The following is a 23,932-nucleotide window of genomic DNA, read 5'->3' as shown; positions in this document are numbered from 1 at the left end:
TCTGTCATGCTTTATACTCAATGAATACTTTGGGGTTTCCATTTTAGAAAACTAATTGAAAAATTCCAAGAGAAGAGACAAGTAACTAAGCTACTCCAGGAGTAGTTGAGTCTCTCCTTTGGCTCTTGCTGTTAATGTAAAAAATTCAACCCTCAGGTCACTGAGTTTTTACTATATGCCTCAAACCACACGGTGTGTTAAGATTTATAGGGCAATGTTCTCATCTCTGAGAACTTATGGTCTCATTGGGAAACAGTATGTACACCATTTGAAAATGCTGGAAGGGAAAGTGTAAAGTGGTGGAATTGGCAATAAGTTCTGTGAAAGATGAGGGAGAGATGTCGGTGTGGGCTTCCTGAAAGAGTGAAGGAGGATGGAGATGAGCTGTTTGAGATGGAAGAGGTTTGGGTGGGCAGGGAGGAGGGCAGAAACATTCTGATGGTCAGAGACAAACTGAATAATTAAGAGCTACTCTCAGGTAAAGGAAATGACCCACACACTCCACTCTTAACTTTTGTTTAACTCTTACAACATTATGTAGATTTAAATCTTAAATTGGACCAGAAGAGGGGAGAAAGTATGGGTCCCTTTTGCTGCATAATTTATTAGTGGTCAAGCAAGTAAAAATATGGTGAAAATAGTCCTAAATAGAGAGAATAAGGGCATAAGGCAGCTAAGTCATTAAAAGAACATAAACCTGTGAAGAACAAGGAGAAAATACGGACCTTTACATGCTCATCAGTAATGCTCCTTGAGAGAGAGGAGAGCAAGGACACAGGCGGATGAAGAAGGTGCGTAGACCTGTCAGGTAGTTCCCTGTATGTAAAATAAGGGTACTGTTGTATCTTTGTTTTATATTTGGATTCTACCCTGGAATGCTAAGCACTATTTCATGAAACAGAATATACTCAAATGAATAGCACAGGTTAACACTAACTTTTTAAGTGTTGCATATTACAGAGTAAAATAAACTGAAATTTTCTCATCCCTTTGTTCCATGACCTAGATATTCACTGAACAGACTTACTGAGGGTATGTTTTCTTTTTATGCTGATGCTCTGGATAAGGCTTAGGTTCCAGCAATTACACTATTATTTGAATTAGGTCAGTCAACCTGTTTTTCTTCTAACTCCTTATGGAAGTTAGTAACACTAAGAAACTTGGAGTTTTCAAAAGTGAGAGGATATGGGAGGGGGAGAAAAGAATGGAGAACGTGGAAGGCACCGGAACAGGACACGGGGCAAATGGAGGGCAGTAAGATGGCACTGGTCTCTTTTGGTGATATGTCCCCAAATGCTAAAATGTTTAAAAGATTTCTTTAAGCCAAAAAAAAAGGGGGCCAAAACTAGAAATCAGAAAACATATGGGAAAAAAATCTTACTAGTAAAGACAAACATATGGTAAAGGTAGTGGAGTGATCACTGGTAAAGTAATATGAAGGTTAAAAGATAAAAGTAGTAAAATTTTCCCTAGCTACAATAATTAGTAAGGGATACACACACAAAGATGTAAAATATGACACCACAACAGAACGTGGAGGGAGGAGTAAAATGCAGTGCTTTTAGAATGTGTTTGAACTACGTGACCATCAACTTAAAATAACCTGCTATGTATATGGGATGTTACATGTGAACCTCATGGTAACCACAAACTAAAACAAAGAATACAATCTTGACATTTGTGACAATGTGGATGAGCTTAGAGTGTATTGGGTGACAGGGGAAATAAGTCAGACAGGAAAAGACAAATACTGTATGATTTTACTTATATGTGACATCTAAAAAACCCCAAAACAATTGAACAAAGTCAAACAGAAACAGACTCATAAACACAGAGAGCAAATTGGTGGTTCTGAAAGGGGAAGAAGGCAGGGAATGGGTGAAAAGTGACAGGGATTAAGAGTCACAAACTTCCAGTTATAAAATAAAGCGTAGGGAATATAGTCAACAATATCATAGTAACTGTGCTGGGACCAACTGTTGCTAGGCATGGTGGAGATCACTTGGTTTAATATTGAATCTCTGTGTTGTATACCTAAAACTAATATATTGTATGTCAACTCTAATTTAAAAAGAAATGGACATGAGACAGGTTAACAAGAAAATAAAAAGATAAGGATAGAGAAACCAGAAGGAGCTGAGCTGAGCATGCTCAGTTTCTGTTCTCAAACTCTAATTCTCTGTGGGAGGAGTAATGACTGGGGAGAAAGCCCAGGAGTAACACCATAGGGAACTTCCTCCACTTGGAAACATAAAGAAAGAAGAATAAACATCCTTCGAATCCCTTCACTTCCTAAGTATTAATCAGGGCCCTATTCTCTCACTCAATTGTTTTTACAAATCCTTCCCTGGGCCCTTCTACAGGAAGTCCTCACTAAATGTTATCCATAGATTCTACAACTTCAGGTGCAATGGCATATAATCAAACCAATTTTACCAGAGGCTAATTGATGTAAACAAGAGTGAAATGCCTATGGGATCTCATCAACATTATAATGAAATGTCATGTGAACAGGAAACAATGTTATTTGAGGACCTGCTGTTCATGGATGGAATTGCTCCTTACTGGGAATGCTCATTTTACCTGATTTGAACTTTTCTTTTTAGCGTTTAGTCTTTCTTGTAAGCGTAATCATTTATCTGTTTTACTGTGTTTCTCTTTCTTAAAACATCCTTCAATAAGAGCTATATATTATCATGCTTTCATATTCATCGACTATTAACACAGTAACTGGCAAATGGTAAGCCCCCAATGAATATTTATAGAGTGAGAAAATGAATAAATGAAATGACCCATAAAAAAAAGCAGTACATAGCCTGCTCCAAATATAGGCAGCAAAGAGGGATTTAATAACTTAAAACACAATAAGCCAAGCTATCATGGGGATGAACTAATACGCTTGAGTTTCAAGTAGCTAAGGGCTTCTCACTAGGGAAAGAGGTGACTCACCAGCATGGAGACTGCTCCCCACCATCAGCTGCTCTGCAGTGTGATAAGGCGATCTACCAGGTGTGCTTGGAATTGAATTCAAGGGACACCCAGCAGCAGCTTCCTGGAGCCTCAGACAAACCTCTCAAGTGGTTTTAAACATCTTAATATGTGCAAGAGATTAGAATGAGGGAAGTGAATGGATTAAAATGGGGAATTGGAATTCATCCTGAAGGTGGATTGGAGACCATTGACCATGTTTTATCAAACTCTTAGTTCAGGAGTAAGTATTCCTCTACACCTTTATCCTTAGTTACCATCAAAGAAGATTCTGGGAAAAAAACCCTTTAAATCAAAAAGTAATTTTTGCATTTCCCCCGCGACAGGATTGTTTCATACTGTATGCCTTTAAATACTTTTAGGAATTTAAAATATTTGATATAATTCTTCTTTTGTACTTCAATCAGGAACATATTCTGGTCCAAATGAAGGCTTACAATTTCCTTTTTCTTTTTGTGTTATAAAGTTACATTTACAGAGGAGCATAATAAGACAATCATACTCTCTAACCTCATCACCAGCACTAATGAATGTTAATGTTTTGATTCACAACCTTTCCTCTTTTTCTACATGCACGTGTCTATCTATACACAAATTTAGGAAAATTAGAGCACGTATTCTCTGCAGAGTCAACTTTTACTTTATAATAGTTTCTAGTTTACAGAATATGGTGAAGATAGTGCAGAGAGTTTCCCTACGGCTTAGACCCAGTTTTCCCTATTGATAAATACCTTACATTAGTATGCTACAAACGGCATATCTATTGAACCAATATTGATCATCGATATGAATTTGATACATAATTATTAACTGAAGTCTATGCTTTGTTAAGATTTCTTTAGTTTTTTAACCTAATATTCTTTGTTTGTTCCAAGGTCCCATCTAGGATACCGTATTATATTTAGTCATCAGGTCTCCTTAGGTTGCTCAGACTTCCACATTTTTAGAGTACTCGTCAGCTATTTTGTAGGATGTCTGTCACTTGGAATATGTCTGTGTTTCTCACAATACTGTGGTTGTAAATTTTGGTGAGGAGGACCACAAGGGTACACACCATCAACATGACACCACACTGTTGATATTGACCTTGGACATCCGACTGAGGTCAGGTTTATCCATTTTCTCCACAGGAAAGTTATGCTTTGTCTGTCCTTCTCTCCATACTGCAGTCCTTGGGGAAAAGTCACTATGTGAAGTCCACGCTGAAGGGGCCGGGGATTACGAACCGTGCCTCGAAGGGGGAGTATATACCAGTATTCCTGGAGGTCCTTCCTCATGCATGATTTATTAATCTCTCTCATTTATGTATGTACTATTTAATCATTAATTTATATCTCACTACAGACTCATCATGGATGTTGATAACTTGGATTTTGGTCCAATACTACATTATCTATTTTCTTGCTCAAATTGTTCCAGCTTTGACCACTGGGAACACTTCGGTTGGCTACTGTGTCCCTTTGACATGCCCCCACTGTTGTGGGTGTTCTGGAGCACTTCCTCACTTTCTGGCGCTGCCAGCTGCTCTAGAATCATCGTGGGTTAGCCCTGCTGTGGACCTAGAATCAGCCCTGTCTCCAAGGAGCACTGGTTCCTTTTATTGGAGAACGGTATTGGAAACAAGATCTGAGTGCTGGGTGTGCTTATGGCTACTTGGATGTCATTGCTTTTAGGCCTTCTCAGCTGACGGAGCAAGAAATTGTGTATGTGTTCATCAAACAGCGTATACACACATATCACAGCCATTTACTCCTGTGCGGTTATCTGTGTCTGTATCAAACTAAACATGAGTTCGTACTGATGTCTCCAGCCTAATCCAGCACCACTGGGATCATCTTGACTTCTTCCCTTGCTTGCTTGTAAACTCCCGCTGTATGAGTGAGAACCTAATTGCCGCCCTCTGCCATCCGTTTGTTTAGCTGTTCAGTTCTAGTGTGCGTGCATAGTGGTTTCAGAACTCCCACCCTCGTGGGGAAAAACTTTATCAGCTACAGCACTGTGCTAGGTACAGTTCTTTGCTTTCATTTTAGTTTCCGCTCATTTCCAGATTTATGTAAGTCAGCACTTTTAGCGCTTCCCCATTCAGTTAGGTTATTTCATAATTTGTAATGTAGATTCCCTTTCTCATAGTCTGTATTCCATTTCGGAATCCCCTGATCTCCTAAACTATTTTTTAAAATTTGTATAAGTTAAACACTTTTTGGGCTGTAAATTTCTATAGGACTGGACGAATGCAGAGTGTCATGTATGTATGATACCTGCTATGTATTTGCAGTATCACGCAGAATAAATAGTTTCACTGCCCTAAAAAAATTCCCAGTGCTTCACCTATTCAACCACCCCCTTCTCCAAACCTCTGACAACCACTGATTTATTTGATGTCTCTATAATTTTGTTTTTTCCAGAATCATATAAATGGATGCATATAGAATGTAGACTTTTCAGATTGGCTTATTTACTATGAGCATGTATTTAAGACTTCATATTTTTGCATGACTTAATCACTCATTTGTTATCATTAAATGTTATTCCACTGTGGGACTGTACCAGTTGATTTATCCATTCAACTATTGAAAGATATATTGATTGCTTTCAGTTTTGGGCAATTGTGAATAAAGCTGCTATAAATATTTGCGTGTAGGTTTTGTGTGCACATGCATTTTTAAATCAATTGAGTAAATACCCAGAAGCCTGATTGTTAGCTCATATGGCAAGAACGTTTGGTTTTGTAAGAAACTGAGGAGTTGTCTTCCAAAGTGGCTGTACCTTTGTGCATTCCCACCAGGAATAAATGAGAGTTCCTCTTGCTCGGTATCCATTGCCAGGTTTTTGGGTTTCAGCTATTCTAATATACGTGTAGTGGCATCTTGCTGTTGTGCTTTAAATTGCATTTCCATAATGATGAATAATGTTTTGAGCATCTTTTCATATGCTTATTTCCATTTGTATATCTTTCCTATAGTGTATTTATTGAAATCTTTTGCTCACAAAAATTTTTTTAAAATGTTATTGTGCCATACAGTATGGTTAGCAATAGGTACGACATTGTATAGCGGATCTCTGGAACTTACTCATCTTGCTTAACTGAATCTTTATGACCATTGATTAGTAACTTCCCATTTCCCCTCCCCTGAACCTTTGGAAACCATCATTCCACTCTGATTTTATGAATTTGACTATTTCAGATACTTTCTGTTAGTGGAATCATGCAATATTTGTCTTTCTGTGACTGTTTTATTTCACTTAGCATAATGCGTACAAGGTTCATCCACGTTGTTGCATATCACAGAATTCCCTCCTTTTTCAAGGCTGAATAGCATTCCATTATATGTGTATACCACAATTTCTTTATCCATTCATCTGTCTGTGAACATTAGTTTTTTTCTATGTCTTGGCTGTTGGGAATACTGGTGCAATGACTATGGTATTGCCAACACATCTTTGAGCTCCTGATTTCAATTCTTTAGGATACATACCCAGAAGGGGGTTGCTGGACCATTTATAAGGGTCCTGCAGAAGTAATGCCTGCCTGAGTGTGGCTGGTAAGGCAATAATGTGGGTGTAATACTTTATAGTTTTAATTTGAACACTTCACCTAAGATGTCATATGGTATCCTTGAGTGTGATATTGTTATGTTACAGAATTGCGTGCTTATGATTTTGTCATAAAAGACTTTGTAATAAAAAGGGGCATTATTTGTGCCAGACTCTGCAGTTCTATTTTAAATTTTTTAAGGGATTTTCATATTGTTTTCATAGCAGCTACACCATTTACATTCCCTCCAATAGCGTGCAAGTGTTCCAATTTCTCCACATTGTCACTGATACTTGTTGCCTATAATTGGATTGTTTTCTTATTGTTGAGTTTTGTGAATTTTTTAAAAACATATTTTGGATACAATCTTTTATCAAATATGTGATTTTCAAATATTTTATCTTTTTATTCTCTTAACAGCATCTTCTGCAACATATACTCTCTTAACTTGCTCTTTTCCCCACCCAATAATGTATCATGAACATCTTTCCATAGTATTCTTCTATAACATCTATTCTTAATGGTTTTTAAATTGTTCCATTATATGAATGTACTATACAATGTATTATTGTTGGACAGATGTTTAAACAGCTTCCAGCCTTTCATTCTTACCAAAAAAAGAGAGAGCAGTGTTGGATATCCTTGTACTAAACATTCTCTTAATATTTACTTAGAATACATGTCTTTAAGTTAAATTTGCTATCCAAAGATAATCAACATTTTAAGGATCTTTGCTGGGAAAAATTCTCTCTTTTCTTGATCTTCCATATTTATAAAGCATTTCATTTATTCTTTAGATCAGGGTCAGAGGTAGAACACTTTTTATGCATTTGTCAAAAAAGTACACTTTTATGTATTGATAACTAGTATGTTAAACATACGCAGGCCCGAGACATCAGACGTACTTAGCCTCACGTGAAAGCTTCTCCCCAGCCTTTCTGAGAGTGACATCCTCTCATTTGTTTTAGTTTATGTTCTAAACCTTAATTCAGGCCTCACGTCCTCCAGGAAACCTGCCTACTCCTCCTCTGTCTCAGGGATGCCTCCAGTGAGGGTGTTGAACGAGGCGATCTGGATGGTGTGTGTCTAGTCACTTAGACCGTGGAGTGATTTGAGGTCTCTGCGGGGCTGGAATGACCATCTTGTGATGACATTGCTTCCTTTGCTTTCTCAGGCTGTGTTACTATCCCTTCACTGCATTCTCTTGGCATTATCTTAACACACACTTTTTAATGTTTCCATCTTTCTGACATTTTGAGTGTCTTAACTTGAACTGCCTAAAAATATTAATTTTGTATATTAGGAACACAGTGGATACAAACAAATGTTTTTGACAATTCCATACATTCCCTAAGTGATGTTAGAAAGCAGACGTGGGCACTCTTCTGGAGTAAAAAAATCGCTGAGACTTCTGCCTTGTTTTTAGACATCCAGTACAATCTATAAACTTCTACTTAGAGGCAGTGTGGACTCAGACTTTGTGTAGCGGATTGAGGAGGCTGGAGCAGGAGCCGGGTTCACTGGCCAGGGTCGTATTTTAGCTTTTTAGGTTTGCTTTTGTGTTGCCAGACGCTGCTGCTAACCTTTGGCCTACAGTAGTTTTGACAAGTATGGGGGCCATTAGTCAAAGGATCAGTCTCCCTGAGAATGTGTTGCGACACATTTAACTCAGAGCCACGTCAGTTGAAACAGATCTTGTGCTTTAACAAGTACCCTGGATCTTTGGGAGAACTAGTCATGGCTTTTCAGGCCTTTTAGGGAAAGCTACTTCTGTGCTGCATGCTCTTGGCGTTTGATAATGCTTAGCAGTGCTGGGTGCCAAGAATATAATCAGCCAGAACAATATGTTCAGCATGGAGGAAATACAGCTGGATCTAGCAAATGTATATGACAGAACTGACTCTGGGGCCAAAGAAATTCTCTCTGCATATTTTGCCCTCTTAAGTCATGCTGAAGTGGAGATCCTAACCCCTCACTCCAGCCCCACAAGATTAGGGATACATGCTAACTGAGGGGCATTTAGATGGATTTCACTTGTATTCCTCTTGTATCTTTCACTAGATTATAGACTTTTTAAGGTAGAAGCTCATGTCTAAATTGATGTGTTAATCCTGCTACTCCACAGGTAATGCCTCTAACAAACTGCTGTTAAGACACAGCAAATGCTATGACCACACAAGCATTATCAACTTGAGGATTAAAATTGATCTAATCTTTGGATTTAGAGCCCTCTGTTTCCTTCCTCCTCCCTTACCCACTTTTTTCTCAAGTATGTGTGGCCACAGGAACATGCTTCCAAAGCTTGGAATCAATACTTTCATGTAGGGCTTTTTGGACATCACTCAAATACAAGTGATAAGAATATACTAAGGTTATTTATAATTTTTAATATGGATAAAAGATAATATTCTAGGCCAAGTATTATTGCAAGTCTCCAGAGTTGTCACTTAAGAGCATGTTTTCGTCTTTATGTGTCTGGTCTGAGACCCTCGAGGTCCTATATCAGGGGAATGTGGAAAAGGAGGGACAGAAAGTGTGAACAGGGCCTCCCTGAAAGGCACTGACCCCATTTCCACCCCCATCTTCCACTCCTGTTATTATGGGGGAGAGGGAGGAAATCAATCAAAAGTAGAATTAATTTGCACTGTTTGCAAAACTCCTGCTCTTCCCCAGCCACTTTATATGCATCTCTTATTTAATTCCATGACAGTTTAGCAAAGTGGGTATCACTATTCCCATTTTATAGACTGGAAAAACCAAAGGGCTAAGAGAGTAAGTAACTTGTTCGCAGTTTTAGAGCTACTGCCAATATTGGAGCGCAGTGTGGTCGAGCGTAGAGAGCCCATTTGGTTGTTCCTTACCTACATCATGCTGAGTCCTCTTGCCTGCATTTTGGGTGAACTGCTGTCAGGTAGGCAGGGAATCGTGGTAATGGGTACAGCATATAATCACAGATAAGCGTTAAGGAGGAAACCAACTTGTGAGAGCTGACTTTGTCAAAACCTATAAAGCCATGGCAATCACAGCTCTGAAGACAGGGCCCAGGTAGGACCCAGGCAGATTCCGACAGAGCCAATGAAGAATAGGTCTAGTTCCTACCTGGCAGTTACTGTTTGGACAGCACATACCCACTCTCTGACTTCAATAAATAAGCAAACTTTTTTTTTTAAACAGGGACTTTGCTTTTATTTCATTTTTCATATAATATTTGATAATTTCTAGTGTGTGTCCTGGTAAAGTGAGCATTAATATTGGATAATTTCTTACTGATAGTTTTTTAAAGTATTTTTTATTGATTATGCTATTATAGTTTTCCCAGTTTTTCCCCTTTATCCCTCCTCCACCCTTCCCCCCAACCCTCCAGCATTCCCAACCCCCTTAGTTCATGTCCATGGGTTGTACTTATAAGTTCTTTGAGTCCTCTGTTTCCTATACCATTTTTTATCTCTCCCCATCTATTTTATGCCTGCTAATTATGCTTCTTCTTCCCTGTACCTTTTCCCCTCTATTCCTCCCTTCTGCCTCCCCACTGAAATCCCTCCATGTGATCTCCATTTCTCTGATTCTGTTCCTGTTCTGGTTGTTTGCTTACAACCACAGTTTTTGTTTTCATTGTTTTTCTTTTCTTTTCAGTTCATTTGTTGATAGTTGTGAGTTTGTTACCATTTTACTGTTCATATTTTTTGATCTTCTTTTTCTTAGATAAGTCCCTTTAACATTTCATATAATAATGGCTTGGTGATGATGAATTCCTTTAACTTGATTTTATCTGGGAAGCACTTTATCTGCCCTTCCATTCTAAATGACAGCTTTGCTGGACAGAGTAATCTTGGATGTAGGTCCTTGCCTTTTATGACTTCATATACTTTCTAGCTCCTTCTTACCTGCCAGATTTCTTTGGAGAAATCAGCTGATAGCCTTATGGGCACTCCTTTGTAGGTAACTCTTTCCTTTCCTCTTGCTTCTTTTAGGATTCTCTTAAATAAGCAACTTGAACTCCACACAGGCTTCCTCTATTGCAGCTGCAGCAAACCAGCAGGCTTTAGGGATCCGGGCTTCCCACTGACAGGAAACAACATTTAGGGATTAAAAAGAAGGCGAGGAAGAGAGGAAAGGAAGAGGAATCTATGTGCAAGGAAGTTTATACTATCTTTAGACAAAGGAGGGTTCAAAGGAAACACACCCAGCATGCAAAAGGGCAGTGAGAAATGACTAGTACTTTTTTAAAAAGTACCTACCTTGAATTTTACACTGGCAGGGCTAAGTATCTTATTTTGAAGATTACTTTCTCCTTTATACCATGTTCATACCACTTTCTCTTTCATATTTGTCTGGTGATACCAAAGTGATTACTATCACTGGAAAGACATGATACAAAACAAGGTGGCAGGGGTGGGGGATGAGGCAAGTGCAGGAAATGGGGAAATACAGAGGAAGAAAGGAAACATAAGGCAATGTATCATCTCCTCCAAACTGCAAAAATAGTTACCTTGAGGGTGACAAGAAGGCCAGATCTATTCAGTAGAGTATTAGGATTTTGTCTTACTGCTCTCAATCCTAAATCTATTATTTTATGGGTTTTGTATATATTTGTAGGGAAACGAAGTCCCAGTTAAATCTTTGTTACTCTCACACTAGGGCAAAAATTATGGTTGTGGCAAAGACTTTTATTCAGAGTAAATTTTATTCCTGGACATTGTCTTTCTTCAAGGTCTTTTCCAAGGTAGCACTAAGCTCTTTAGACCACTGCATTGCATCATCCTTTAATTCAATACCACCATTTATGGGCATTTCCAATGCATCAGATGTTAAATATATAAAAGCAAACACACTCCATGCCCTCAAGGAGCTCATGGTTACTACAAAAGAGAGACAACTGAACAAATAATCACTATTTAAACGTTCCATAGGCAAAGGCTGTACAAAATATGGTGAGAATGTCTAGCATGAATAAGTTTCTTCCAAATGGAGAGCATTTTTTATGTTTTCCATTAGAAAGCAAATTTTCCTTGTTAAGAAAAAATAAGTTGGCATCATTCAGTTATTAACCCCACATTAATTAGTGTCTAATTGTTGGTGCCCTGTATCTAGAAAGGCTTCCATGCTCCATTACTAGGAGCTCCTGACATACAGCCAAGCCCAATATCATACAGTCCTGGGGGAAATATTATATTCTTCTGAGGATGCAATTGAGAAAACTCCATATTTAGAATCTGGCATTTTTACTGCATAACAATTTGGGGAAATCACATCAGGCACATATTTAGAAGGTGTCCCATGGTAAGCATGAGAAGTTGCTTTGGTTTCACATAAAAATTAATCCTGGCTTATCGGATGTCTGAAAGAATCAGGAAAAGCAAAAGTTATCATATCTCTTTTGCATTATTAAACATCCCTCTGGAATTATGTGAGCTCTTGAGGAGCAAGAAAACGTTATCTCACACTTAGTCCCATGGTGGTAGTAAATGTTCTTTATCTCTGATTTTTTTTCCTAAACTTTTCTGGAATGTTTTTCACTTGTGTTTAGGGGAGTATGGTTCAGTGGAAAGCATGAGTCAAAGGGCCCTCTCTGCCTTTCAGCTTGCCTTTCTGACTACTTAATGCCACAGCCTTGGAGCCACTCACATGGATTTTCCCTGCCCAGGCTTCCTCAAGATTTGGTGAAGATTCATTGAATAATGGGACTGTGAGCTTGCTGAAAAGAGGCTCAATATGACTTTGTGTGGCCTCCCCCAGACCACATCACTTATTTGCTTCTGTCCGCTGATGTGCAGGAGCCCAGTTCATTGGTAAATGAAGAGGGAAGAGTTGGGTTGGAGGCATAGTCTGGGAGGAGACAGGAGTTGAGGATGAAGAGCAGGGCATAGCATCAGCTCTCTTTATGAACTCTGAAACTGAGTTGGTACCTTGGCAGTGAGGCTATCTGGGGACCAAAAGCTGATGCACCTCTTTAGTTAGATATTTGGGAATGTGGGACAGAGTGGAGGTCAGAAACATAGGCAGGGCTTCAACAGGCCATGGGCGGTGCTGCTCTGGGGAAGAAATGGGAAACAGAGCTGGGTGGGAGCCACAGTTCTCTCAAGGAGCCTCTCGGGCACCCAATGACTGGCTACCTTGGGTGGGCTCCTTGGAGAGGAAGTCATGAGGCGCCTGTGTGGTCAGTGGACAAGCAGGGCTGAAACACAAGGGAAACTGATGGACTGGTTTATTTGGGCCCACCCAAAGCCCTTTGGGGGGCTATGAGGAAAAACTATGGTCACTCTGAAAGTTCTTCAATTTTTCTTATTGGAATTTATGTATATCCTTGCAATTTTAAGTGTCGACTCAACAAAATTTTAAACATTATGTTGGCTGAATAAAGTGTGTCTGCAGGTAAAATGTGGCCTGTGAAACATCCGTTCATTACCTTTCCATAACTCACTGGGATTTCCTAGAATGTCCAGTTTTTTGCTATCCACATTATTCAGATGTATCCTGGATACACCACAAAATTATGTATCAGACCATGTGGCAGGGACTGCTAGCTGACTCCCCATATCTAGTCTTCCTTTCTTTCTTTGTAGCAAAACCAGCATAGTACATATGATAGCAATGACCCCAGCTAAGCTACTAAGTTTTCCAGCCTCCCAAGGGTAGGCAGCTGGCTATGTATGGGCCAATGAAATATAAGCAAAGTGTCCGGGGGGACTTCTGAGAGGGCACTCTCTTATCAGGTTCCTGACTCAGCTGGGGAGAGGTGAAGAATTCCCATCAAGGATATTTCTCCTTCCTGGCCTTTGACTGTAGACAATGTGGCAGAAACTCGGGCAACTTGCTTGCCTCATTAAGGTGCCTTCAGCACAGAAACCATGTAGCAGGATGGCGGAATAGAAAGAGAAAAGTCTGTCTTTAGTGACCCAGATTCCGTCCTTATCTCTAAACTTCTGTTACTTAAGAGAGAAAAGCATCTTGGTAAACTGTCTTCCTAAGGTTTCTGCTATACGCAGCAACCTGATTCACACATGCCATTATTTACATGTTTATGCATATAAAAATTAAATAATAAAAACTGCATTTAGAGATAATTCAAGACTTCAATGTAACAGGTGTCACCTGGCGGTATAGGATTAGTTGTCAGAAACAAAATGGGCAGGCCTAACGGGCATGAGAATTCTGCCTTTGGCTGAGGTGGCGTAGAGTGGGCCTGTTCTGATAAGTGGGATTTAACTCTAGCAGTGAGGATAGGGACTTGCGCTTGTCAGGGAAAGGGTGACATGAATAAAGGTGTGAGGCCGGCAACAGGAAAGGGCAGGCCGATGTTTGCGAAACAGCAAGAGACGCTATTGGTTTGAGGGGAGTTTCTGAGTTGGAAAGTCATGGAAGGTACAGCCAGTAAAATTCTTGGGAATCTCCAACAATAAAGTCACAATCTTTTCTTACTCGGTGCGAGACGGAGTTGTTTCGGGGATATCCAGCACGCTCTTTCTCGCTTTTGTCTCCTCAGATTGGAACGCTGTGGTCTTCTCCTGATTTACTCTCACGTCCAGCCCCACGCCTGAAGTGGCCCTTGCCCAGAACGGCACCCAAACTCTGGCACCGAGAATGGCACCCCTGGGAAGGGGCTTCTTGGTTTGGAACAAGAATAGACCAGCTTCTCTGTTACATCATCAATAGGCTTCTTGATAACATCCACCATTTGTTCAGACTTTCTGGCTAAACACAGGTCACACCCAAGACTCATAACGGGGAAGATCACAGTGTCACTGAAGAAATGGAGGTACAGACAATGGCTTCTGTACAGACTGTGGCTCACACATGAGCATCCCGTGAAGGCTGTGGGCCTCCCTGGTCCTCATGTTCTCAGCCCCATCACACAACCTGCTCTGCACCCGGTAAATGGGTCCAGGTCCTGAGTTGGTCTGAAGCCCTCCCAGGACAAGTCTTTAAATTCATATGGTAAGTCCCTTTGCTGTGGACTGGGAAACTGGTTCTGTTTCTCATATTTCTCACTTTCTGCAGCTGCTTTAGCAAAAGGCAAAAATTGGGTGGGGCTTCATTGATATTCTCAGCAGCTTTTACAAACCAAGAATTGGAAAATGGGCCTTAGTCAATCACCTTTTGTTAGCCGGGTGGAAATGCAGGCAAATATGAGCAGTGTGGTTTGCGTTTGCAACTGGCCTCCCCACATCTTTTCACTTCTCGTCTTCTGGGCTGCTCACTCGTCGCGTGGCTCGGCTAACGTGCCACACTGACAGGCGTTTCAGTCATGCAGCTAATTAAAGTCATTCCGAAGCTTGATGTGACAGGTCCTCCAGACTCATAAATCAGAAATCTCTTACAAATGGCATTCCTTCTCTGTTCTCCTTCGCTTTTTTAACATGTTGATTTATTTTCAGTGTACATAACAACAACAAAAAAAACACACAGAAAAAACCCCAACCCATAAAAATAGTGATGGAGGTGCCCAGTGCCCTGGCTTGAATGCACTTCGGGTTTTCTGAGCCAGTAAGACAACAGCCAAGAAAAGACAAAAAAGCAACAACCTCGCCCTTGCCTGAAAGGGCATGGATACGTGAGGAAACCTGGAAGTGAGACAGTGATCTCTCAGTTACACATGGATGAGTCACACCAGGGCTGGACTGCGACAGACCCAAGTCACCTGGAAAACACAAAAAACCCTCCCGGCCAAAGTCCAGACGCTAGAGGGACCAAACAAAAGATTTCCCAGGGAAGAGGAGGCAGTAATCAAAAACTCTGACAGCAGCCAGCCCCAGTGAAAAATGACTGTGAAGAATTCCCATCAAGGATATTCGAAACCACAGTTCTTATCTTTCCCCGCTTCCCCTTTTCTCAGCTGGGGTCCTGCCGCCCAGCTCTTCCCTCCGCTCTTATCCTGTGGTGGAGGCGAGCGATGTCCACTTAGGTCAAAGCCTGGCTGTCAGAGAGCAGGGATTAGGTTACTGCTCCCAGCTGATGGAAAAACAGCAGCTTCAAAGGCTCCAGGTTTGCCAGTTCTCTCAAAAAGATCCACGCCCAGCAATAGTAATTCTTAAATTGATCTGACCGAGGAGAGCACCTGAAAAAAGTGAAATGATTTTTAAAAAGGCACAATATGAAGTTCAAAAAAAGGGGGATCATGAGCAGCCTGGAGGAATACCTTACAAGATTTTGAAGAAAATAATTGGATACTTTTAATGAATTCATAGTCATAATAACCTTATCCTCAGAGACCTTTCTTTTCACAGCCATGCAATGGCTGCTTTTTCAAGCACTGATTTCCTGTTACTCGTTCTGTTTCTTGTGGGATTTATTAAAGGGAAGAAGAGCATACTTTTCTGGTGGTTGTGTGGATGTCAGATGAAGTACCTCATCATCGAAATGAACACTTTGCCTACAATTATTACACAGACAGAGGCACCTACATTTTAAAATGTGATGGTTGTCAAGGCAGAAATCTATCAGTTATTTTCATGAGAATGTACATTAAACATGCATCAAAAAGATTTTAAGAAGTAACTAGGTGTACAGGGACATAGAAGAACAGAAAATTAAAAAGTATTTTTTCAAAAGGTACAGCATCACTGCAGTGCCTACACTAAGAGGAAGCATGATGTAATATTACATTGTAAATAGAGTAGGTAAAGTACATTCACGACGTTTCTAACCCCCTGCTCTCACACTGAACTGATAACCTGCAGCGACTCCTTCTCACTCAGTGGACAACACAGACATAGATTCTTGAAAATGCTTTTGTGGAGGGACATGTAACATTCAACGAGCTAAATTATGCTGCCATAACAAACAACTCCCAAATCTTAGAGATTTAAAACAACAGAGATTGTTTTTTGCTCATGCTACGTGTCCATCAAGGGTCAACGGGGCCACTTTGTTCACTGTGATCTGATGGGACCCAGGCTAGTGCCAGTCAGGGGCCAGGCGAGAGAAGTGAGGGAGCTGTGCATTGGCTCCTCATGTCCTTTTTAGAAGCCAGAGGTGACACAGAGCAGTTTCAGTCACATTTCATAGGCTAATGCACCTGGCCGAGCCTGACTTCAGGGCGGGCAGGGAAGTGCCAGCCAACATGGGCTGCAGCCCAGAAGTATTTCACAGAATTGACAATACTGATATTTAATTTAATGACAATCACAGATTTGCATTTGTCCTTTTTTATCCTGTGTTTTTATTTCCTTTTAGAACATGCTTTCAGTTGTTGGCCTGTTTACAGATGCTAACTGGAATGCATCTTTGAAAGTATCTTTTTTTCCTTCTGGAATTCCAGGCATCTTGCTCTCTGTGGATATCTCCTGGACCAATAACACAAGGAATTTACAATCGATTGCAAAGCAGAATGCTGAAAGGCAGATGGAAATTTTTCATTCCCAGGTAACTGTTTGTCTTGGGAGAAAGCCTCCTCCAAAAGTTAACTGATCTCAGTCTTTCTGGTGCTGCTTCTTTTTCTTTTCTTTTCTTTCTTTCTTTTTTAATGTAAGAGAGGTTTTCTATATGATAAGTATTATGGTGAAAAGGGCTCTGCGGAAAATGAAGTGCCCGGCCTTCCTTTTCTCTTTCTTTCTGGTAATCATCTTTATCTCCCAGACCCTGTCCCATTGTCTGTGTTTAACTGACAACATCAGGACTCTGTTTGGACCTCTGGAATGTGGACTCCAAGGTTTTCCACACATCATTTCTGCCATACTTTCCAGGTCAGTCATAGGCTACCATACTTGGGCCAGTCTCTGAGGTCAACAGGAAGAAGAAAGAATCTATGAAAATTTCAAACTAGAAAGTAATTGGAATGAATACTTTCTTGGGAAAATAAAATAGAAAATAAAGACTACACTCTTCTTCGTATTCAGAAGCTACATGAGGTTTAGGAGAACACATCAAGGAATGGAATTCACAGGACCTGCTAATTTGTAATATTTCTTACACAATATATTATGAGAACAAAAAGGAAAATTTAGGCTTTTTATCAGGCCAGTTGATATATGTATTTGATGCATGATCTAATAGTAAATCACAATATAATATTTGCATCAGCAAGCTTTTTCATAATTTGTATTGTAAAAGTGATACATGTTTATTGTGGAAATTTAAGAAGATAATGAAAGGTATGCAAAAATAATCAGTCGTAACGCTCGCCTCTAGGAACAACAATTGCAAAAATAATTTACCCTTCTGGCATTTCCCCTATATCTATAGTGTTTGCACAATTGAAACTCTACTATAGAAGGTATAACTATTCGTTCACAAATTCAGACATACTTGAGATAAGAACTTTGTCATTTTTCTAAGGTACAAGTTAATTCTATGTGAAGTTCTCACTCCACCTGAGTACCAAAATTTAATCTCAATCAATTTGAGACAAATCTGGGGGTGTATCTAAGTTGAGAGGAGTCAGGGGTGGGGCACTTGATCCCCAAGTGACATCTACACATATGTCTGCTAAGAAGTTTCTTGTCACTCTTTGAATTTTCTCTCTTCATGTGCCATGCCTCTGCTTAGAAAACAAAATCTCAGGACCCACCAAAATCTAGCTCTGATCAACTCCCAATTTTTTCTCTCTTAAATCCTGTGATAGTTTTTCTTTCTTTCTCTCTTTTTTTATATACAAGAATAAGCTGGTTATTTACCTATTTCCTCTCAGCTCCAAATTCACCGTTTTTATACTCTTGCTGCCACAGTGGGACTGGGATTCTGGAAACTGTATTTCCCAGACTTCTTTGCCAGCTGCCTTTCTGCCAATTCTGCCAACTGGCAGCAGCAGAGGAGGATGGGAGGCAGGAGGTGGGAAGAAGTGGCTTCCTTCATGTTTATTGCCCATCCTGTCAATGTTGCCCAGGACTGGCCATTTATCCCCCCAGCAGCAGCTGGCTCGGACCTCAGTCCCGGCATCTTCCAGCACTCCCAGAACCAGCTGCGTCAGCCCCTCAGAGGAGCCAACAGCAGCTGGATGGCACCCCGTCCTCCTGGATCTCAGCCCCCTCTCCTCAAGCCGTCCAGTGATGGCCAATCCCTGTGGTTATTGTCTCCAGATTAGCACCTCAGAGTCCCCTTTGGCTGTCTTCGCCCTCCATGGCCTCTGGAGAGCTAATTTCTGAAGTTAAACCCACTCTGTTGAAATACCTAGTGAGATTTAGGTTTTCCTCACCAGGGACCCTGACTGAGACACGGGAGAGGGATTCTTCTTTCCCTTATCTTGATGTTTTTCCCTCAGAGGGAATCCCTCTGTCAGTTATGTTTGCATCCCAGGATTTCCTTCAAAGTTTCAAGAAATTGGAAACACAAAGCCAGAGTTCTGCTGTCGCTGTTTCCCACCCAGTCATGCTTTTCTCCTGGCACCGTGAACACAGCACTAGGCTAACTGGGCTTCGTGCTGGTCTGGGGGAGGAGAGACAGACAGATGGAAGAGGGGGAAATTGTGACTATGGCAAAAATGCTATCTAAACACAGTCCTTTATTTTTTTAATAAAGTTTTTAAAAAGATTTTATTTATTTTTAGAGAGAAGAAGGGAGGAAGAAAGATAGGGAGAGAAACATCAATATGTGGTTGCCTTTTGCATGCCCCCTACTGGTGACCTGGATCGCAACCCAGGCGTGTGCCCTAGACTAGGAATTGAACTGGTAACCCTTTGGTTCTCAGGACAGCACTCAATCCACTGAACCACACAAGACAGGGCTAAGCACACTACTTTTGAATAAAGCCTATTTTCCCTTATTTCCATAAACATCCTGTATTCCCTTCCTCTGCCAAACCCTGCCTAAATTAGGCAACATGAATGTAATTACTGTTTTCAGCCATTAAGTTTTGGAGTAATTTCTTATGCCCCTACATTATCCCATACTGATCCTATATTGTGTGTATATACTTACAATAGATAACTTTCAGGATTATTTTATGTCTTGATTTTCTAAGGTTAGAATCTTTGTTAACATGACTTCAAATTAGACTGCAGAAACTTCTGGAAAGCACTTAATATATTCAATACACATAGAACTGAAAAAATCAACAGCTCATTTTTCTAAGGGTACACACTTTTGTTGAATTTATTGTTAAAATTCAAGTTACACTTTTTTTCTTGTCCTGAATTATCAAGCAGTTGAACTCTTTTTTTTCCCCATTAAAATTGATTTCAGTATTCAGGCTTATATAGGCTGTATGGGATTTAGTTCTGTGGTTGCCTGAACCAAAAGAAACTCAAGATAGATGGCCTATGTTAAGTCTATGCAGCCATATGTGTATTTATGAAGCTGAAAAGCAACTCTGAAATTTTATGTGCCCTTGAAAAGATAAAATCTTCAGAGAGGAGCATGTTCCTGCCTCCATAAATAGTAAACCAAGAGCTTGTAATAACAATAATAAATATGCCTTAGTCAAAGACAACTACAAGTTTGTAATTGATTTTGACCATTATTCCACATTGAATAACTGCAGGGTACAACAAAGCCACAATGATGATATAGACAAATAGGCAAAGACAATTTGTCATCAACTTGCACAGCATATATAACCCTCCACATGGCTGCAGACCCAGACAGGATTTTAGGTATTATAAGGCTGAACTACAGCAAATAGAGATAGGGTTGATGGGGAAGACAAGTGAGAATAAAGTTAATTTAAAAATGTTACAATTGGTCTGAAATATGGCACCAGAATGAAGATAGAGTAGAAGTTCAAAAATATATATATATACTATCTGTATAATGAGCAAATGAAAGTAACTCAAAAATTCTATAAACAAGCATACAAATTTAATTCATTTTATAAGAGGAAAATTAACTCCATTGCCCTTCAGACTAATTTCTTGAAACAATTTTAAATGGCAATATGCTGAGGTGATGGCTTAATTGCCCAAGAATTCTGCTTCGTTCATTGGAAGTCCCCTTGAAGAAGGGAGTTTGAGAACTGGGGAATTCCATCATTAGTTAGAGGGAATCTCTAATTACTATTGGAGATGGGTTCAGTGTAGGGTGACTAATAATCAGAAGGATTCCTGGGTTTTCTAAGACCCATGTGAAAATAGACTTTGGAAACGCAATCTGGTTGTTGCTTATGGGGTTAGAACCAGGGTCGAATGAGTTTCCTGTGTGGGGGAGGCCTGCAGTGAAGCTGATCGCCATGGGGATGTTCACACAAGCCCCACCCTTAGATGGCTCACAATTGCTACAGGCTCTAGAGGCAGAAGGAAAGACCTTCACTGACCACCCTATCTGTGCTAGGAGGTTTGGGGCAATCTTATCAAATAGATACGATCTTAAACAGCATTACAAGCTACCTGTAAAACTAGAGAGCCTTTTTCTTGAGCTAACAAAAGGTAAACTGTATCCTTGGCATTAGGGTGAGAAAAATGTTTTATTTTTTTTTCTGTTTTTATTAACTTACGCAATAAAGTATACAAGTTCTAAGTGCATAGCTCAATGAATTTTTATGTATGTTGAAGCCCATGAAACTAACACCCAGATCAAGGTTGGGAAAATTTCCTGTTCCTCTGGAGGTTCCCTTGTGCCTCTTCCCAGTCAGTACTCCCAAAGGTAACCATTATTCTGAACTTCATTATTATAGATTAGTCATACTTGTTTTTGTGAAGAGAAAGGGCATTTGAAATACTTAATAAATATTAGCTATTCCTAAGTATTTGTAGTTACTCATCTCCCAGAGAGATCACAGATATTATATTTCTTTTACCTCCATTAATTTATAAATTTGTTCAAAATACTGTCTAGTAACAACTTTGTCCACCAGGCATTGAGAGTACAATATTGGACAAGAAAGAATCATTGTCTGCCCTCAAGAGAAATTATGGTATGTTGGGGAATAGATAATTCAGCAGGAGCAGAATTAGCACATTTACTCTGTACAGTGTGATAAGCACTACAAAATGGGGAAGTCCTGGATTCCAGGAAGAAGGAGTGCTGAATGTCAACTTGAGGATGAGAGGTGGCTCTGGAGACTAGTGACATCTAGACGGAGAATGGAAGGGTGAGTAAGAGCAAACCAGACAGAGATGTGGAAATACAGATGCAGAGGGAAGATCAGGAACAAAGGCTCAGAGGCAAAAGACAGATTTGACTATTTGGGGAACTGAAAAATAAAACATTTCTTATAACTAGACAAATGAACTGAGGTCAGATCCTGTGGGATTTTGCAGATAATGTTTCAGAGTTTGTACTTGGCTTCACGGGTAATGAAACATTTTCAACAAGAAACTGGTGTTTCTTCAGATTGGTGTTTGTTTTAAGGTACTACATATATGGAGGAATAACAGTATGGACAGAGAAAGGGTTTGAAAAACAACTTTGTTTGGATGCTTTTGTGAAGGGTAAAAAATCTGACATAGCACTTCTCCCACCAGGCACAATTCTTATGACACTTTTTTATTTGAGCATAAGAGGCAAGAAAGTGTGCCACAGAATACGCATAGGGAAATAGGCTGTGTCTGTAGAACATAAGGTAACATTTGGATGACGCGCTACTTCTTTCTACCTTAGTGGAAAGCCATTGATGGTAGGAACAAATTAAATAAGGTGCCCAACATTCACGGCTGCAAATGTAGGGTTCACTTCAATGTCATTATGGAAAGACTTCTCCACCACACCTGGAATTCTCTATCTTATATGTCAAATTTTATTTAAATCTCTCTCTCTATATTTGATGTCTATATTTCTATGATGATCATGATCAGCCTGAAAATTTCAGGAAAAAAGTCTCAAATTCATCTTCACTGACCTCTAATTTCCAAGTCCCCTTCTTTGAAATCCATATTTAATGTTCTGGCTAATTCTTTCAAACACCTGCACTGTTCACTTGGAGCTTGAATTATTCACATGGCTGTCCAAGTTGATTAGATTAACTGGATAATCACCAAAGTCCCACTCTGCTCTGTCATGTGGACGCAATTTAAAGGGATACATGCCTTGCTCTCTTGGTTATGATAAGTTGAAATGCATTGCTTTCATCGTATCACTTTTTTTTTTCTCTTACTTACTTGAATGGAATCCATTATTGAGCCTTTTTTACATTTTGCCACATACTACAAATGGTACAACATTTCTCTATAGAAATACTGTTATTCGAATTTTGTCATGATTGAAATATTTGTACAATACTGATGTGTCTATAAAACAGTTTATGCATTACCATGCTGACAAACTGTGAAACAAACAGTTGGTAGGTAGATAGCATTAGAGACATCCTTGCTGTGGGAACAGATTACATTATGATTCCAACCTAGTGATGTAATTTTTCACACACTTCAGTGATGTATATTCCTTGCTCCCTAACTCAGGGAGAACAAGTGGTATGGACTGAATTGTGTCCCCCCATCCAAATTCCTATACTGCAGTCCCAACCCACAGCACCTCAGAATGTGGCCTTATTTGGAAACAGGGTCATTGCAGATGTACTTAAGATGAGGTCACACTAGGTCAGGGAGGGCCTCTACTCCAGTATAACAGGTATCCTTTTAAAAGGGAGAAATTTGGCCCTGGATGGTATGGCTTAGTTGGTTGGAACATTGTCCCATAAACTGAAAGGTCACAGTTCATTTCCTGGTCAGGGCATATGCCTAGGTTGTGGGTTCGGTCCTCAGTTGGTCTCTGAGAGGCAACCAATTGATGTTTCTCTCTTACATCTATGTTTCTCTCCCTCTCTCCTTCCCTTCCTCTCTCTCTCTGAAATCAATAAGCATGCCCTCAGGTGGAAATTAAGAACAAGGAGAAATTTGAACATAGACATGTATTCTGGGAGGACATCACGTGCAGTTACGCTGCCACAAGCCGAGGAACTACCAGAAGCTGGGGGAGAGGCTTGGAACAGATTCTTCTCAGCACCTTCAGAGGGAGCATGGCCCTGCTGAAACCTTGATCTCAGACTTCTGGTCTCTAGAACCGTGAGATAATTAATTTCTGTTGTTCTAAGCTATCCAGTTTGTGGTACTTTGTTATGGCAGCCCTAGCAAACTAACACAAGGCTGATGGCTTACTCAATTTTGTGTGCCTCACGGGGACTTACGAATGTTGGCTAAACTGAAGTTGTAGTCATAGACCCCAGCAGATGGGAAGCTTAAGCCAATTAAGGCAAATGAGATGCCTGGACAAGGGACCTTGCGAAATTTCCTCCTGGTGTTAAGATATGCACTTGGGAATGTGCTGATGTTGATAGCAGTTGCTTGTACCTGGAGAGAGCGTGTGATGAGAGCATCCGCCCTTCCCCTCCCCCACCTCCACGTGGATCTTTTCTTTCTCAGTCAGTGTTTACTCCTTTGGCGACTGGAAATTCCTCAGCCAATTCTTTAAATACCAACATATTTTGACAGCTCCTGAATGTGTACCTCAGCCAGGTCTTCTGTCATAAATCTGAGCCTAGTTAATTTCCGGCTTCTTAACCAGACATGTTTACTTGAATGTGCAATGGGTGGCTCAAGCTTAAAA

The 23,932-nt window shown here is 40.1% G+C and overlaps 1 long non-coding RNA gene across 2 annotated transcripts in view; it reads left to right on the top strand.

The window, feature by feature from the left end:
* LOC123480162 (uncharacterized) overlaps positions 1–21,404 on the top strand; it is a 76,184-nt gene extending 54,780 nt beyond the window's left edge. For both annotated transcript variants that reach the window (XR_006656060.2, XR_006656061.2), the window contains exons 2-4: positions 14,007–14,458; positions 16,782–16,885; positions 21,246–21,404. This is a non-coding gene — a long non-coding RNA (uncharacterized lncRNA). The remainder of the gene's footprint in view (positions 1–14,006; positions 14,459–16,781; positions 16,886–21,245) is intronic.
* The last annotated feature ends 2,528 nt before the right edge of the window (positions 21,405–23,932 follow it).

Source organism: Desmodus rotundus, chromosome 2 (assembly GCF_022682495.2).
Source record: "Desmodus rotundus isolate HL8 chromosome 2, HLdesRot8A.1, whole genome shotgun sequence".
In the NCBI taxonomy this organism is placed as follows: domain Eukaryota; kingdom Metazoa; phylum Chordata; class Mammalia; order Chiroptera; family Phyllostomidae; genus Desmodus; species Desmodus rotundus.
The sequence above is the reverse complement of the archived record's forward strand: the minus strand, read 5'-3'. Positions and strand labels throughout refer to the sequence as shown.